Below are 16702 nucleotides of genomic sequence, written 5' to 3' on the forward strand. Positions count from 1 at the left end.
GTAGGCAGCCTTCCAGATGGCCCCCCCCAGATCTCTGCCTACCGGTCTTCACACCTTTTTCAAGTTCCCACTCTCAGTGTACTAAGGGTGGTTTGTATGATGGTTAGCACATGGAGAACTGATGGTCTAAGGTGTCCAAGATTAGTTTGAAAGATGCTGGGACTCCCACTCTGCTTTCTTTCCCTCATCCCTCCTTCTGGGGGAAACACAACGCCATGTTGTGAGCGAAGCCCAGGCGATGAGGATCCGAGCCTGCCAACAACATGGAAGTGTGCTCCGAGCAGATTCTTCTTCCCTAGAACCCTAAAATGTCTGCAGCAAGACAATGGTTGGACAGCCACCTTAGGAGAGACTGAGCTAGGATCACCAAGCTTTGCTGCTCTCAGATGCCTGACCCTCAGAAACCATGGGAAAAAAATAAATGCTCGCTTAGGGGGTAATTTATTACACAGCAATAATAAACACATATGCTTAACTAGATTTCCAGCCTCTTATCAAGGTAAGGAACAGCCTAAGGTAACGCCTTGTGAAGATTCTGTTGATCTGCCTGGCTACCAGGCAACAGCTGTGATGTCATCAGGATTAGAACCCTCACTCCATACGGTCTTGCCAACGTGTGATGACAAGTTCCAGATGAACAGACTGTCTTTTCTGGTAAGCACATCTATTTCTGCTTTCCTCTTTACTTCCCCAAACAATGTCAATTACTAAAGGGATCTTCAAGCCAAAATCATTTCTCAATATTCCTTTTGTCAACAGACACACTTGAAATGGTGATTTAATGTGAATATTGGCAATTAAGAGTGTGTCACTCCCATTTCAATCCCTGGACTTCTCTCTTTAAGTTTTGGGGCCTCAACCCCAGTGCAACATGCAAGAGATGTTAAGTGTTTTTAACAATTTTTATATAGGGCTAGGCAGATATATGATTTCAGTGAGTTGTTAATATTAAAAATGAATATATAAATAATAATCACCATTTTATAAAGTTCTCTATTTCAACTGAAAATATCAGGATGCATATTTGAAAAGATATTTAATTTTACTTAATGGCTCTCAGTTTCCATCCAATATAAGCCATGTAATGTGGAACAAGGGCAGTTTTGAGATAACCTTCCCTTTTTTTTAAAGCTCCTTGAGACTAATGAAATACTGCACTGTTAAAAATGACTTTTAATGTTCTTTTGGGAGTCCCTGAGAACCTTTATTTTTATGTCCATATTCTCATAACCCTTATATCCTCACACCATCAGGTGGATTTTATTTCTCAAATTATTAAACTTTGTAAGAATAAAGTTCCTTTCTACCATAACTCTCTTAAATCCCCATGCCTCCCCCTTCCCTCCCCTACACAGTTGTCGGTTTACTATATATTACTCCAATCTTTATTCGATTACGTAGATAAGTGTGTACTACAATAGGACAGCATTGTTTCAAAAGGGTTTGGTTTTGCAAAAACAATGGCTAAAAACACATTTTTCTGCAACTTGCATTTTGTTTTCCACTCCGAACTATGTCCTGGGCAACTTCCATGTTTAGTGTAACACAGTATTTTGTAACTTGATATTCCATAATTTGGCCATGCCTCCAGCTGAGGGAGAAATAGGCGTCTCCGATAATATTACAAACAACTCGATAAGTAACATCTGTATCCAGTTTGTTTACACGGAGTCCGACCACTAGTAGCTGTGATTTTTAAACAAATTATTTAACCTGTCTCAGTTGTTCATTTGTAAAGATCCCACTTCACCCAACCTTACAGGGTTACATGAGAATTAAATGAATTCACCTATTTGTGGGCAGCTCTTGGTAACTGTAACCCAAAGCCGTTATTTTCTTCCGTTAGCTTCGATCCTTCAGTTTCGGGTCCTGGGAGACGACTCCAGGGGCCGTGCGCTGAGCGTCATTTTCCAAATCAGAGTAACTCCGAACCGGGTGGGAGAATCTTCCTCTGACATCTCTTATTTTCCTGGTGAAGGTGAGAGGATTTTCTGACGGTTATGGCTTTTCTACTCAAAGGTTAACGGAAGTGAGCTGGACACACATTCTCCAACCCACGAGCTGCTCCTTCTACCTAGATGCCCAGGCCAGTCCCTCACCATCACGCTTGGGGTCCGAGCTCTCGGCCGAGAAGTCAATGGCAGGCGGCGCAGACACAGTCCCCGCCAGGTCGCCCTCTGCCTCGCCCTTCCGCCTCGAGCTGCGGCCCAACATCCCCAGCGATGCGCGAGCCATAACTCAAACCACCCGCCAGTGCATCGCGGCTCTAAACTGACCCGGAAGCTATCACCACCGGATCCGGAAGTGGCCCCTTGCTAGGCGGAAGTCCCGCCCCGGCCCCCCGCGCTCCGCTGTCGGGGGCGGGCCCTGGATGAAGCCCCGCCCCTTCTCCCTCGACTATGGAGGTCGGGGCTGGTCCAACGTGGATGCAGCCCTAGAGCTCGCGGCCAGGTGGGCTTCTCCTCGGGCGACTGCCGGGAATGCAGGGCTGGCCAGGGTGCGCCCCCGCCCGCTTGATCGCAGCCTTCGCCCCCGGCAGCCTCTCCCCCCTGCCCTGGAGAAGGCTAAAGCCCCCCGCTGACCCTCAGACCCCATTTAGGTCTTTCCTCCCCAAGTAAGCAGAACTCGTCATGTCTAACTGGTCCATCATTTCTTTTCTCCCTGGTCTGCACATTGCCTCATAAGGAAGACCCTGCAGTTAAATGGGTGAATGAATGAGTTTATTGCTCAGATGAGTACTTAAAACATTGTAGTAAGTCTTGAATGACTCCCCTTAGTAAGCAAAGATTGTAAACATAAAAGCTTAAAGACAAAATTGTGAAAGGGAACTTCGTATTATTTAATACCTCCCTGTTCCCAGCAGCTGTAAAGTAGCTCCTCGGGGAGCTGACACATCAAATTTGCTGCTGGGGAATCCCAGAACCAATCTTTAAAATTTTACACTGTTGAAATTATTTTATCTATTATCGTTTGGAATTACCTCAAGGCATTTTCTTTGTTATACTCACCAACGCCTTAATGGTGCATTTCTTTTCTGGAATCAGACATTGGACTTCTAAAGGTTAGCGTACATGAGTAAGAGTGAAAGCTAAAACAAAATCGTATCTTTGACACAACAAAATTTTTATTGTTAATAGTATTGCACAAGGAATAGGCAAACTTTTCCAGAAAACCTTTTGAGTCAAGTTCCATTTGGCCATTATACTCTGTCCCCTCTTCTTTCCCCTTTCTGGAATTAAGCACTCTTCACTTTATCCAAATCTTTTTCTATTCACTTCTATACCTGGCCATGTGCCCCTAGAGCAATGTATATTTTGGACTTTAGTTTCTGGATTCTTACTGAATGTTGTATTATTGTTCTGCAACTTGCTCTATCAATCAACAATGTGACTTTGAGAATTTTTTCATTACTGCATTTTATTTTATTAATTTTTAGCCACACCTCACAACATGTGGGACCTTTGTTCCCCAACCAGGGATCAAACCAGTGCCCCCTGCATTGGAATGGAAAGTTTTAACCAACGGACCACCAGGGAAGTCCCCAATTACTGCATTTTATATATTACTCACATGCAAAGCTTCTATGATCGAATTAGGTGAAAATATTTTCAGATTCCCCAGCAAGAGTGGATTTGTACTTCTGTGCAATATGATTGCCCACGAGGCCCCCTTTCTGACCACCACTGCCACCTTTTCATGCTAGTGTGCCCCACACTCCTTTTATTTGCCTAGTAGATCTTGCACACTTCTGTTAGGTAGCCATTCCCTTGTATTTGTTGGAACCTGTAAAATGCAAATCTAATTATCCCTTCCTCATTGTGTTGTTGAATGTAATTAAAGAGTTAACATATAATTCAGACATACAGAAGATGTACTGGGCATATAATACCATGATAACAAGTATTGTTATTATTTTATTATCTCTGATGTATGTATTACCTTATTGCCCTAGAAGCAACTCTTCTAAGAGACTTCATTCTACCACAGACACTGACAACACCAAGATCAGAGAAAGCACTCTGGTGGTAGCAAAACTTCCTTAATCCTCCTTTATTGTACTGAGCTGGGATATTTTTCAGAAAGAGTTGTGACTTTTCTCCAGCAGCGCTTTAAGACAATCTACACACTGAGATCTCCCTCCGTCTCTTTTACTGCTGCTTTTGCACACGCTACCCCATCTGCCTAGGAAATCCCATGTCCCTAGCCTTTTCTGGTCTTGCAGTAAATCCATGTATATACAGCTTAATGCTGGGGAATATATGTTCTGACACTAACTGTGAGATCACAAGTGACGTACTTAACTTCTAATCTATAAAATGGAAATAGTAATTGTACCTACTTCATAGTCTTATTGTAAATAGTAAATGAGTTAATATTTTTAAACCATTTAGAATAGGTTCCTGGGGGCATAGGGACCTCTCAGCTATTAGCTGGTATCCGATATTAATGCTACCAGCAAAGGCTCAGGGACTTCCCCGGTGATCCAGGGGTTAAGACTTCACCTTCCAATGCAGGGGTATGGGGTTGATCCCTGGTGGCGGAGCTGAGATCCCACATGCCTCAAGGCCAGAAAACCAAAACATAAAAAAACAGCAACAATATTGTAACAAATTTAATAATGACTTTAAAAATGATCCACATCAAAAAAAAACAAAACAACTTTAAAAAATACCTTTGCTTAATGCTCATCCTTCCTCTTTGCTCCTAGGAGACTGATCTTCCTCCCAACACTGACGGACATCACTCAGGTCAGACACTCTGATCCTGGTGGGAGTGTTGGTTCCTTAGCCTTTGACCATTAGACTCCCTAACAGGAAGATTTCTTCTGAAAGTATATAATTTGTGTCTTCAGCACTCACTGAGGTGAGTTGGACATTCTTCCTCCTTTCTCCCCATTTCTTCCCCTTGCCCCTCTCCTTCAAGCCTGCAGTGTCCTAAGAATATAAATGTTGGGTACATATGGTAAAGTTGGTGCAGCCACAGAAGGAAACGAGAACAAGACTTGTAAGAAAGTTGATGATACGCACAGGTCCCAGAGCAGGGTCACCGCATGGCACACGGGCAAGGAAAGCATTGGGTTTTGGTTAAGGGGCACAAGATAGGAGTGAGGGGAAAGCCTGAGCCCGACCTTGATCGTGTTGGGTTTTTTTTGTTTGTTTTTTTTTGATTGGGGTTTTAATGGGAGAAGCAAGATACAGCAGAGTGAGCAGCTTAGGACTGGCTTGTTGGAATAATTCTGGAAGGCTTTACCATAGGGGTATCTCAAGTTTTCCCTGGTGGCTCAGATGGTAAAGCATCTGCTTGCAATGCGAGAGACCCGGGGTTCGATCCCTGATTTGGGAAGATCCCCTGGAGAAGGAAATGACAACCCACTCCAGTACTCTTGCCTGTAAAATCCCATGGACCGAGGAGCCTGGTGGGCTACATTCCATGGAGTTGCAAAGAGTCAGACTGAGTGACTTCACTATCTCAAGTTGCCTGGTAGCTGGCCCTGGGGTGATTTAGGGGACAGGAAGTATTGGCTCCTGTGTGAGGGTGAGGTAAGGAAGAGGTGAGGTCTTGAAGCTTGGGACAGGTTGGTTTGCATGGGTTAATTGAACTCTGCTACCTCTATGAGTTGGTTAGCTCTGGGACAGTCTCTCCTGGCCAGCAAGCTTTTTAAGATATCAAAGCATCAGCATCATAAAATACAGAAAATAAGAGCACGTGATCCATCAATGCAGATCTGGTTGCTTCTGCCCAGAACGCTCCCCCAACCCAGCCCCCACTTCTCCCGCCTTCCAGTTACTATCCCTCAGGTCTGTAACGAAATGTTGACTCGTTGCATTTATACATGTCACGGGACCTCCCACCCTTTGTTAGTTTGTTTGAGCCCCACCATAACAAAGTGCCACAGAGTGGGTGGCTTAAACAACAGATGGATTTTCTCATAGTTCAGGAGGCTGAACGTCCAAGGTCATGGACCACAGGGAAAAAACCAAGAGATATCCAGCTGGTAAAGAATCCGCCTGCAATATGGGAGACCTGGGTTCAATCCCTGGTTTAAGAAGATACCCTGGAGAAGGGAATAGTGACCCACTCCAGTATTCTGGCCTGGAGAATTCCAGGACTGTATAGTCTGTCGGGTTACAAAGAGCTGGACATGGCTGAGAGGTTTTCACTTTCACATCTGGGGTCTTAATTGCCTGACCAGGGACTGAACCTGCTCCCCCTGCATTGGAAGCGTGGAGTCTTAACCACTAGGACCGCCAAGGGAGTCCCCACACTGCCCCATTTTATAAGGATGCCTGTTCCTGGATTACAGTCCAATTCAAGGACCTCACATTAACTAGATTACCTTTACAGAGACCCTATCTTGAAATAAGGTCTCAGGTGGTGGGAGTGATGACATGAATGTGTTGCAGGAAGGGGGACCCCTTTGAGGGCCTGAAACTGGGCTCTTGTCTAACACTCGGAAATGAATTGTCCGAGGAGACACATGTGCTGACAAAGCAAGAGATTTTATTGGGAAAGGGCACCCAGGTGGAGAGCAGTAGGGTAAGGGAACCCAGGAGAACAGCTCTGCCACATGGCTTGCAGTCTCGGGTTTTATGGTGATGGGATTAGTTTCTGGGTTGTCCTTAGCCAATCCTTCTGACTCAGAGTCCTTCCTGGTGGTGCATGCCTTGTTCAGCCAAGATGGATGCCAGAGAGAAGGATTCTGGGAGGTGGTCGGACAGGTGGTGCCTCCTTTTGACCTTTCCCAAACTCTTGTGGTTGGTGGAGGCTTATTAGTTCCCTCTTCTTTACCAGGACCAGCTGTCTAGAACAACTCATGGCAAATGGTTACTATGGTGCCTGGCCAGGGTGGGCGGTTTCAATCAGTGTGCTTCCCCTAACACATGTATCTACTGTGTCTGTCGGGGGAACACACTTTAACCTAAAACATTCCCCTCACAGCTTTCTCTTCATCTTACTAGGTTAGTGCCTCCCACTCTGCACTTCATAGCACTTCATCGGTCTCCGACGGGTGCTACATCCATCTCCCATGGGTGCTAAGTCACTTCAGTCATGTCCAACTCTTTGCAGCCCTATGATCTGTAGCCAGCCAGGCTCCTCTGTCCGTAGGATTCTCCAGGCAAAAATACTGGAGTGGGTTGTCATGCCCTCCTCCAGGGGATCTTCCCAACTCAGGGATCGAACCCATGTCTCTTATATCTCCTGCATTGGCAGGCAGTTCTCTACCACTAGCAGCATCTGGGAAATGCCTCCATCTCCCATAGCATTTAGCATACCTTCATGTTGCATTTTTGAAGCCAATTTCTCTTTCTTCCTCCAAGTCTCCTCTCCATAAAAGCACAGTGAAAACCCCATTAACACAAGCACTGTTTATGTGTCTCTTAGTCATTTTTCTCTGTATGATGTACACCCTCTGATGCTCAGTGGATACTCAATGGAAAATTGATGAATGAATGAAAGTGTGAACTGTTTGGAGGGGAATGTGGTCCGTGTAAATAACTGTACTCATAAATTAATGTGTTTGTTGCCTGGAGAACATTTAAATCATTTTTACTAATTTCCAGAAGTAATCCTCTTGCGATGCATGACATTATGCTTGTAACTTAATTAAAAGGATTTATACATTTGCCCTGTAAGCAATTTATTACGTTCCATAAAGAATCCCCTTGGAATCAATTTCATCACAGTTGCAATCTAATTTGAGATACATGATACCTATTCAATATTGTGTTATAACTCTGCATTCAGCAAATATCACTCAGTTATGTTGGATCATGTTCTTCACATAAGCACTAAAGTTATTTTTTATTATTTGCTATTTTGTTTCATCTACTGTGATGAACGTCACTGCTTCAAGCATTTCTAAGTTGTTACTGTTAAGACTTAGAGACCAATTGACTTTACATACCTATCTTTTTTTAATCAGCCAAACTTTTATACTCTAATTGGGTTTCCATTGATTGTATTGACTCTCTCTCTCATCTTATTTTTATTCTTGTTTTTGTTTTACATTGGTCCAAAAAAAAAAAAAACAAGAACCATATGAATCATTATGGTAATAATACACATTATGGTTTTCTTCAAACATACGATATTGTTAAATATCTTTGTTGACCAGCCAGCTGCACCCTTATTTCATAGTAAACATGTTTTCACAACTATTTCTGCTCCCTCATTTGAAACCTGAGGTTATCACATCACTGTCCATTTCTCTGTCTTCATCTTCTGACTTTTGTGTCATTCCTTTATGTTCATCGGAGAAGGCGATGGCACCCTACTCCAGTACTCTTGCCTGGAAAATCCCATGGACAGAGGAGCCTGGTAGGCTGCAGTCCATGGGATTGCTAAGAGTCGGACACGACTGAGCGACTTCACTTTATGTTCATGGAAGGCTGTAGTCCCAACTCTGTTTCAGCCATCCTACTCCTCAGTCAGAATTATTACTCCCAACTTCACCATCTGTATGGATGACAAAGTCACCTTGATATATATAGTTTGCACCATTTTTCAAAGAGAAGTGGGGGAAATGAAATAATAGAAGAACCAAGAGACTGGTGAACTCTCTGAAGAATTCCCTCCTCTGCTCCCATGATCGTGTTTCCTGTGTTTTCCACATGTAACATCACTTCTATATTATGCCCAAACAAAATTGGCATTAAAAAAAGAAACTCTTAAGAGTGACATCAGCAAAAATGGTAGCCTATGAACCTCAAGGGGCCGACTCTCACACTGAAAATCCTGCCAAAAAACTGTCAGAATCACCCTTGTCAAAGCTCCAGAAGACAGTCAAAGGTTTTCAACAACTAAACACATGCTTAGTGGTGGTCCAGAGACCAAGACTCCAAGTTCCCAGTGCAGAGGGGCCAGGCCACCTCTAGTTGCAGTGCACGGGTCTCTCATTGCAGTGGTTTCTCTTGTTGCTGAGCGTGGGCTGGAGGGCTCCCCGGGCTCTAGATCACAAGCTCAATCGTTGTGATGCGCACCGGATTAGTTGCTCTGAGGCAAGTGGGATCTTCCCAGATCAGAAAAGCCCACGCAGCAACAGAGACCCAACACAGCCAAAAATAAATAAAATTACTTAAAACAATTACTAGTATGATCATTTGTAAACTCCCCTGAGACTTGAGTCTACTGTCAGCCTTGACTGTCATTCTTCTTTAAAAAAAAAAAAAAAGTATTTATTATTTATCTTGGCTGCTCCAGGTCTTCATTGGGGCATGCAGGATGTTTAGTTGGAGCATATGAACTCTTCGTTGCGGCATTCAGGAACTAGTTCCCTGACCAGGGATTGAACCCCAGCCCTCTACATTGGGAGCACAGAGTCTTGGCTGCTGGACCACCAGAGAGGCTCCCTGATTATCATTCTTCAAGTCAGAAAAATGCTGAGCCTGGTGGTAGCCTCTTCCTTTGGCATCCTTCACTTTGTTCAGCTCCACGTTGAGATATTTTTCTACTAAAGCTGTGAATTGTTTCTTTCAAATGCATATCAAGGTGAATTACACATTCAATCTTCCTTTCCTCGCTTGATTTTCTTTACCATCTCTGTCTTTGAGTCTCTGTGCCCAAGTCTTCAAGTCACCTTGCTTATTGCCACTTAGCCCTCAGGCTTCAATCTCTCTGTACTTAGTGCAGGAAAACTGAAAGTTGCTCAGTCGTGTCCAACTCTTTGCGACCCCATGGACTATACAGTTCATGGAATTCTCTAGGCCAGAATACTGGAGTGGGTAGCCTATCCCTTCTCCAGGGGATCTTCCCAACCCAGGAATCGAACCAGGGTGTCCTGCATTGCAGGCGGATTCTTTACCAACTGAGCTATCAGGGAAGCCCACTCTGAACTCCCCCTCCCATTTACCCATGCCTTTCCAGTTATTTTCTCCCACTCTTCTCTTCTGGAAAATTGTCCTTAATTGCTTAGCTGTTTTATATAAACATCCTGAAAGCTACTGAAGGCAGGGACAGTTTGGACTAACTCATCATTTCTCTTTCCCTGACTTCCAAAATAGTACCCATATCTTTGGTTACCTAGGTGGATATTTGCTGAATGAATGCAAGTGTCAGCTGTCTCAGGAAAAAGGAGCTAGACATAACTAAGGGTTGAATGTGTGAACCAATGGCTTTATTGCCCAGATGAACATTCAGAACATTATAGTAAGTGCCACGGGAGTCCTTTCAGAAGGCACTGCATTTGCAAATTTATTTTACTCTTTATATTACAGGCATTTTATTAAGTTCTGGAGAAAAATCTCTTTGGGATCAGTTGTTTGCTTGTTTAGTTGCTAAGTTGTGTCCAGCTCTTTTGCGACCCCACTGGACTGTAGCCCACCAGGCTCTTCTGCCCATGGGATTTCCCTGGAAAGAATATTGGAGTGGGTTGCCATTTCTTTCTGCAAGAGATCCTCCGACCCAAGGATTGAACCGGAATCTCTTGCATTGGTACGCAGATTCTTTCCCACTGAGCCCCCAGGGAAGCCCTATTCTTAGAATCTTTACAAATTAAAGTGTGTCTCTTCATTTAGATAGTCTTTCTTTGGGTCTTGCATGTTTTTCAAGCTTATTATGTATTCGTTAGTATTTTGTTTAGCTCTTGAGAGTATTTTTTTCTATTTTTCTAATTTGGATATTGCTATATATAGATTTCAGGCTCCCCGGTGGCAATGGTGATAAAGAATCTGCCTGCCAATGCAGGAGACAGAAGAGATGCAGGTTTGATTCCTGGGTCAGGAAGATCCCCTGGAGGAGGGCATGGCAACCCACTCCAGTATTCTTGCCTGGAGAATCCCATGGTCAGAGGAGCCTGGTGGGCTGCAGTCCATTTGGTGCACAGAGTCAGACATGACTGAAGCCACTTAGCACACACACACGCATATATAGATTTGACTTTTTTATTGTGGTCAAATATATATAAGATTTATCATTGTAACCATTTTCAAGTGTATAGTTCAATGGCATTAAGAAAATGCACATGCAATTGACTTTTTAAATAGTCATATAAATCAGTCACTTTTCTGAAAACTCTTCAATGGGTCTTATGTATTTTCTTTTTTCCCCAAAGAAAAGTATAACATGCTAATGAGAATAAGGTTGTCTCCACTCAAATACAAATATCTTGCTTTGATGGTGGGGAGGGGCAGACTTCCAAAACCATGTTTAATCATTGTTTAGGATAGTATGCATTCTTTTTAAAAAAAATTTCTTAATATTTATTTTTGGCTGTGTTGGCTCTTATAGTTGTGGCTCATGGGCTTAGTTGGCCCAAGGCATGTGGGATCGAACCTGAGACCTCAGCTCTGGAAGTCTGTCTTAACCACTGGACCAGGGAAGTCCCAGAGAGGCCCAATCTTAGTGATCGGTCTAGCAGCTAGGTGGGGCTTTGGGGCAGATCCTGAAGAGCGCACGGTCCTGTGGGGTACCTGCCTCCTTTGAGGCTTCCGCATGGTCTTCAGGTTGTGGGGGTGGGATGGGAGCGGGCCTCTTCTACAGGCCCCAGAGCTTCAGACGAGTCTGAGGTTCTACCACTTAGGTTTTCATCCTTAGTCTCGGGGTCCCACCTCTTCCTTATCAGAGCCCTGACTGTGGTGTTGGCGAGTAACCATGACTAAGGAGTTGACCATTTCTAAAGTTCAGCTCCTTTTAAAAAAATTTATTTTTAATTTATTTATGGCTGTGCTGGGTCTTCGTTGCTGTGTGAAGGCTTTCTCTAGTTGCGGCGAGCAGGGGCTACTCTCTAGTTGTGGTGCTCCGGCTTCTCACTGTGGTGGCTTCTCTTGTTGCAGAGCACAGGCTCTAGAGCGCGGGCCTCAGTAGCTGTGGAAACACTGGCTTAGTTGCCCCGCAGCACATGGAGTCTTCTGGGACCAGGGATCGAACCCATGTGCCCTGTTCTGGCAGGCAGATACTCAACTGCTGGACCACCAGGGTAAGTCCCAAAGTTTTAGCTCCTTTTCTGTGAGCCTGAGCCTGGTCCTCAGAACTCTCTGCCCTCTGACTGCAGGTGACTGCTGCTTAACAGGCTGCTAAGCAGATCCTTCTGGCTTTTCTGTATATTGGTGAGAGAGTGCCTGGAGGCAGTTGTTTTGCCTCTTTCAAGCATCAGTGGCCACCTAATTTCAGTTTTAAAAAATTTCCCCCACGTCATCAAACACCAGAGAGATTGAATAAGCCAATGCACCCCCATCTACCACTCTCCCATCCACCTCCCCCAAGATAATGGTCATCACACAGCTGTCAGCATCCTAGTAAGCACCTGAAATCCTATCCTTAGACTCTGCTTCTTAGGACCACGCCGGGTACCAACTCTTTTAAGCTGAGCCACCAAGAAGCAGGGCTCGAGACAATTCCAATGCCTGCATTTCATGGAGGGGGAGTGTTTGGGGAGAAAGGGAATGGAGGAAGGACGGTCAGGAAAAGGAGTTAAGTAAGGATGCAGTCTCAGGGAGATGAGCTTGCTTCTGATTTCATTGGCTCTGGAATGTCAACTGTATCCTAAGGTTGGTCACTGTTTGAGGCAAGGTCTTTCTGAACCCTACGTCAAGTGAGCCACTGGCCCAGGCTGAAAGGGGGAGGTATGTGGGCTTAACTTGCCCACGAGACAGCCCCGCATCAGCCAAGAACAGCTGTCAGAACTGGGTAGCTCTGCGTTCTTAGCGGCCAACACACAGCAGCTGGGAGTGGTCGGGCAACTCGGCCAGCCAAGGGGATCTAGATGGGGCATTAACAGCACCCACCACAGGCTGCTTCGGTATCTAGAGGTCCTTGGAAAACCTAATTTATTCCTTTTGGACACTTTTTGCTCTTTGATCACGTGATCACCTGGACTGGGAGGCGGAGCACTTGGTGTCACTTTCTGTGCGTGCTCTCAGTCGTGTCCAGCTCTTTGCAACCCCGTGGACTGTAGCCCACCAGGCTCCTCTGTCCATGGGATTCTCCAGGCAAGAATACTGGAGTGGGCTGCCATTTCCTACCCCAGGGTATCTTCCCGATGCAGGGATGGAACTCAAGTCTCCTGCACTGGCAGGCAGAGTTTTTAACCACTGAGCAACCTCGGAAGCCCCTGGTGTCAGTTTACCTCTGGCGTAAAGACAGCGTTGGTCAAGAAACTAGCTAAGTAATTTGTGTAGGTCCCACAGCTTGTAAGAACAGAGGCAGAGTGAAATTTCCTTCCAGCAGCATTCACTTTGGGTTGAACTCTGGTCTGGAGGAAAATGAGTTTCTGTGGCAAAAGCCAAAGAGCTGGTTGTTTGAAGGCAGGGGCTTCCTAACATCCTTTGTCAACCTCTGCACTTACGTCATAGGTTTGCTACAGTAAGTGGCCCTGAAGTTCTTTAGAGGAATAGGGCCTCTGTGTTTGTTTTCAAGGCATAGAGGAAGGAGGAGGTAGGAGAAGGCCATTGGACAACCCCGCATCTCAAAAAAATTCTGTTCTAGAGAATGCCAAGGGATTAAAAAAAAAAAATCCCTGGGGCGAGAGAGGATGAGATGGTTGGATGGCATCACTGACTCAATGGACATGAGTTTGAGCAAACTCCTGGAGATAGTGAAGGACAGGGAAGCCTGGCATGCTGCAATCCATGGGGTCACAGAGTCAGACACGACCGAACGACTGAACAACAATTCTATATTAAGAGGCTGGTGGCAGGGGCAGTTTGTCAATAGGATGTGAAATGGAAGCTGAAATCAGAAGCCAGACTTCTCATGTGGCTTCCAAAGAAAGCATTTTGAAATAATCACAAAGCTCAGGGGACTATTAGGCACTTGACTCCTTAATTCCTTTTCCTTCTGTATTTAATCACCTGAAAGTCATCTGGAAAAGGCAAGCAAATTACTGGTTCCATCTCTATGGCTGGTCTGTTCTTACAAATCTCTTAATAGTGTTGCCAGGACCATGCAGGTGAAATTTCATAAGCATTCTTCATCAGGAAGTAAATTGTGGTGTTAATCCCCAAGTAAAGTTGCTCAATCCTGTCCGACTCTTTGCAACCCATTAGACTGTAGCCCGCCAGGCTCCTCCGTCCATGGGATTTTCCACGCAAGAATACTGGAGTGGGTTGCCATTTCTTTCTCCACGGGATCTTCCCAAACAGGGATCGAACCCGGGTCTCCGGCATTGCAGGCGGATTCTTTACCGTCTGAGCCACCAGAAAGATCTTTAATCCCCAAAGTGGGTCCTGAATTTTGGAGGCTTGAAATTCACTTTTTCCTTTCTTGTTTCCTCAAACTTCAGTGTTCTGATTCCAAATGCACAGCTGATCAGTTGAGTGACTTCTTTCTTAACAGTAAAATTAGAGCTACTTAGATATAGAGGAAGCAGTAAGATTCTGATGGGCGGGGGTGGGGGAGGGGCGCTAATGGAAGAAGAGGCATGGAGCGGGATGTTTGTAGGCAGTTTCGGTTGGGCCCTAAGAGGAAAGGGAACTGGAGGCCTTCCGTGCCAGGAACAGCAGACTTTTCTGTGGGTTAAGAAAGTAGCTAAAGGCTCTTAGGAAGGGAGCGACATCTGACCTGTCTTTTTTTTAAAAGAGGATCCGGGCCACAAGTGTGAAGGTTGAAAGTGGGCAGCAGGGTGACTGGAAGGAAGCGAGGGGCCAGGCTAGGAAGGGACGAGAGTCCCCCTGGGTAGGTTCAGGTGGAAGTGACTTGATGTAGTAGGGTCGGGAGAAGGAGAGAGACAGAGGAAGCACTCAGGTTAGTGCAGTAGAGGGCCGCGTCTGCTCATCAAAGCAGGGAACCACATGGGGAGGAGCAGGCTGGTGGTGGTGGAAGGGAGATGCCACAATCAATTCTGTTCTCTACTCGGCCTCGCGGTGGAGACATCCAATAAGCGGCTGGATCTGTCCCTCCGGAACAAGAGCCGGTCTAGCTGCCCCCAAAGAAGGCGCCCGGCTCGGAGCTGAGATGATCCCGTGGTGGGATGGGCCGGGCCGGGGTGGTGGTTGGGGGTCTGCCTCTTCTGGAGCCCGGGTGGAAAATTCTCCGCTTGCAGGAACACGGCTGGAGAAGTCCGAAGGTCCCCCGCTGGCTCCCGCGTCCTTAAATGCCGGGTCGCTAGGCTGAGGAGAATCTCTCCAGGAGCCCTGCCGTTTTAGGGTGGGGGGAACCCAGGTGTCCCCGCGTGGTCGCGTCCCCCCGGCGCGGGCCAGACAGGGCGCACGCCGGGCTGAGGCGGGGGGCGCTCTCGGGCCTCCCCTCCCGCCCTGCGGCCGCTGGGGAAGGACCTCAGCGCACCCGCGCCGCGCGCGCAGCCCGGCGCCGCCAATCAGCGCGTCGCTCCCGCGGCCGCCCCGGCGCTCCAGTGACGCGAGCGCCAGCCCGCGCCCGCGGCACTTTGGGCGACGGCCCCTCCCACGCCCGCCCGGCCCGTTAGCTGCGCGCCGCGCCTCTTGTGCGACGGCCCCTGGGCGGCGGCGGCGGCGGCGCGTGCGGGGCGCGGCCTTGGCGCGCCCCCTGGCGGCCCGGCGGGGCGCTGCGGGCGCGGCGCTGACCCGGAGGCGGCGGCGGCGGTGCCCGGATGGAGGCACGTCATTGTCCCCCGCCGGGCGGCTGGGCTGTGTGCGGCGGCGGCGGCGGTGGCGGCGGCCGAGGGGGATGGAGCGAGCGCCGAGCCGGGTCAGGTAAGCTCCCGCCTTCTCCCCGGCCGCCGCCGGCCGGCGTGGGGCCCGCGGATCGCCCGGCTCGCCCCGGCCGCCGCCGGCCGGGCCGCCTCTCAGCCGGCGCGGCCCGCCGGGGGGCTGGCGCGGCCCCTCGCCCGCCGGCCCCGCTCCGCAGCGGGCCGGGCCGCCCGGGACCCCGCCGCGCGGGTGGCAGCTCCGCCGCCGCCGGCCGGCTGGGGCCAGGCCCGCCAGGGAGGGGGGCGGCGGCCGCGGCGCCGCGGGAACCGGGCTGCGCGGGGGAGGCCGGGCTGCCCCCCGGTTGCCATGGACACTGCCCTCCCGGCGCCCCCGCCCGGCCCAGCCCGCCCCCTCAGGCCGTGGGCCGGGTCCGGGGTGGCCGGGCCGGCACCGGTCTGTCCCGGGTGGGCGTGTGCCGGGCGCCGGCCGCGGAACCCCCCCCCCGCGTGGCTGCCACCTCCCGCCCCCCTCCCCCCGCCCCGAGCGCCCCCCGGAGCCCCGGGCTCGCCTCCCTGCCTCCTCAGAGAGACAAACTTTCCCACCGGGTCGGCCCGCCGCGCCAGCGCCGGTCCGCTCCGCCCTCGCGGGGCCGGCCACCTGGCCGGGTCCCCGCCGGGCGTCCCGAGTTGCTCACGCCGGCCGCCGGGCGGAGCAGGCACCCACTCGCGGGGAGAGGAGGGGGCCGGCCCGGCGTCGCGGTCCCCTTCACTCCCCAAAAGCGCGTGTGCCGGGGTCCTAGTCTTTTATCTTCGGGGCAGGAAGAGCCGGCTTACCTGGAGAGGGGGTGGCGGGAGAGGGCAATCAGATGTTTGAGAAGATTTGGCGGAACCCGAAGTTTTTACGGTCTTGGTACTTTAACCTCGCTTTATGATGAATGCACTCGAGATCGTTTTTGGTGAATAGCTCTTTTATTTTCCGGGAGGCCTATAAGGAGGGCTGACTTGTTGATGGGAAAAGCACGTTGGTTGTTTAAATAACACTCAAATAACAGGAAAACTGGTTGAGAAACTCTTTAGTTAGCACCTGTTTTTCAAAGTGAGCCCCACTGTTTTAGCTTCTTCCACGTGTTAGTGAAGTCTCAAATCTTAACTTGTATATTT

General features: G+C 48.3%; 2 protein-coding genes across 12 annotated transcripts in view; one reads left to right on the forward strand and one right to left on the reverse strand.

Annotated features, from left to right (window-relative positions):
- Window positions 1-16481, reverse strand: part of EIF2AK1 (eukaryotic translation initiation factor 2 alpha kinase 1) — a 50179-nt gene extending 33698 nt beyond the window's left edge. For 3 of the 5 annotated variants that reach the window (XM_055561203.1, XM_055561202.1, XM_055561206.1), the window contains exons 1-2: window positions 2100-2310; window positions 1790-1969 (exon numbers count right to left, since the gene is read on the reverse strand). The gene's annotated coding sequence lies outside the window, so the exon portion shown is untranslated. Of the gene's footprint in view, window positions 1-1789; window positions 2311-16375 lie in introns of those variants that run through there. The other 2 variants (XM_055561205.1, XM_055561204.1) reach the window with 2 other exon arrangements.
- USP42 (ubiquitin specific peptidase 42) overlaps window positions 10884-16702 on the forward strand; it is a 45036-nt gene continuing 39217 nt past the window's right edge. For 2 of the 7 annotated variants that reach the window (XM_055561182.1, XM_055561190.1), the window contains exon 1: window positions 15479-15605. The gene's annotated coding sequence lies outside the window, so the exon portion shown is untranslated. Of the gene's footprint in view, window positions 11915-14126; window positions 14248-14542; window positions 14680-14789; window positions 14901-15478; window positions 15606-16360; window positions 16498-16702 lie in introns of those variants that run through there. The other 5 variants (XM_055561185.1, XM_055561188.1, XM_055561183.1 and 2 more) reach the window with 5 other exon arrangements.

This window comes from Bubalus kerabau, chromosome 23 (assembly GCF_029407905.1).
Source record: "Bubalus kerabau isolate K-KA32 ecotype Philippines breed swamp buffalo chromosome 23, PCC_UOA_SB_1v2, whole genome shotgun sequence".
NCBI classification, from domain to species: Eukaryota; Metazoa; Chordata; class Mammalia; order Artiodactyla; family Bovidae; genus Bubalus; species Bubalus kerabau.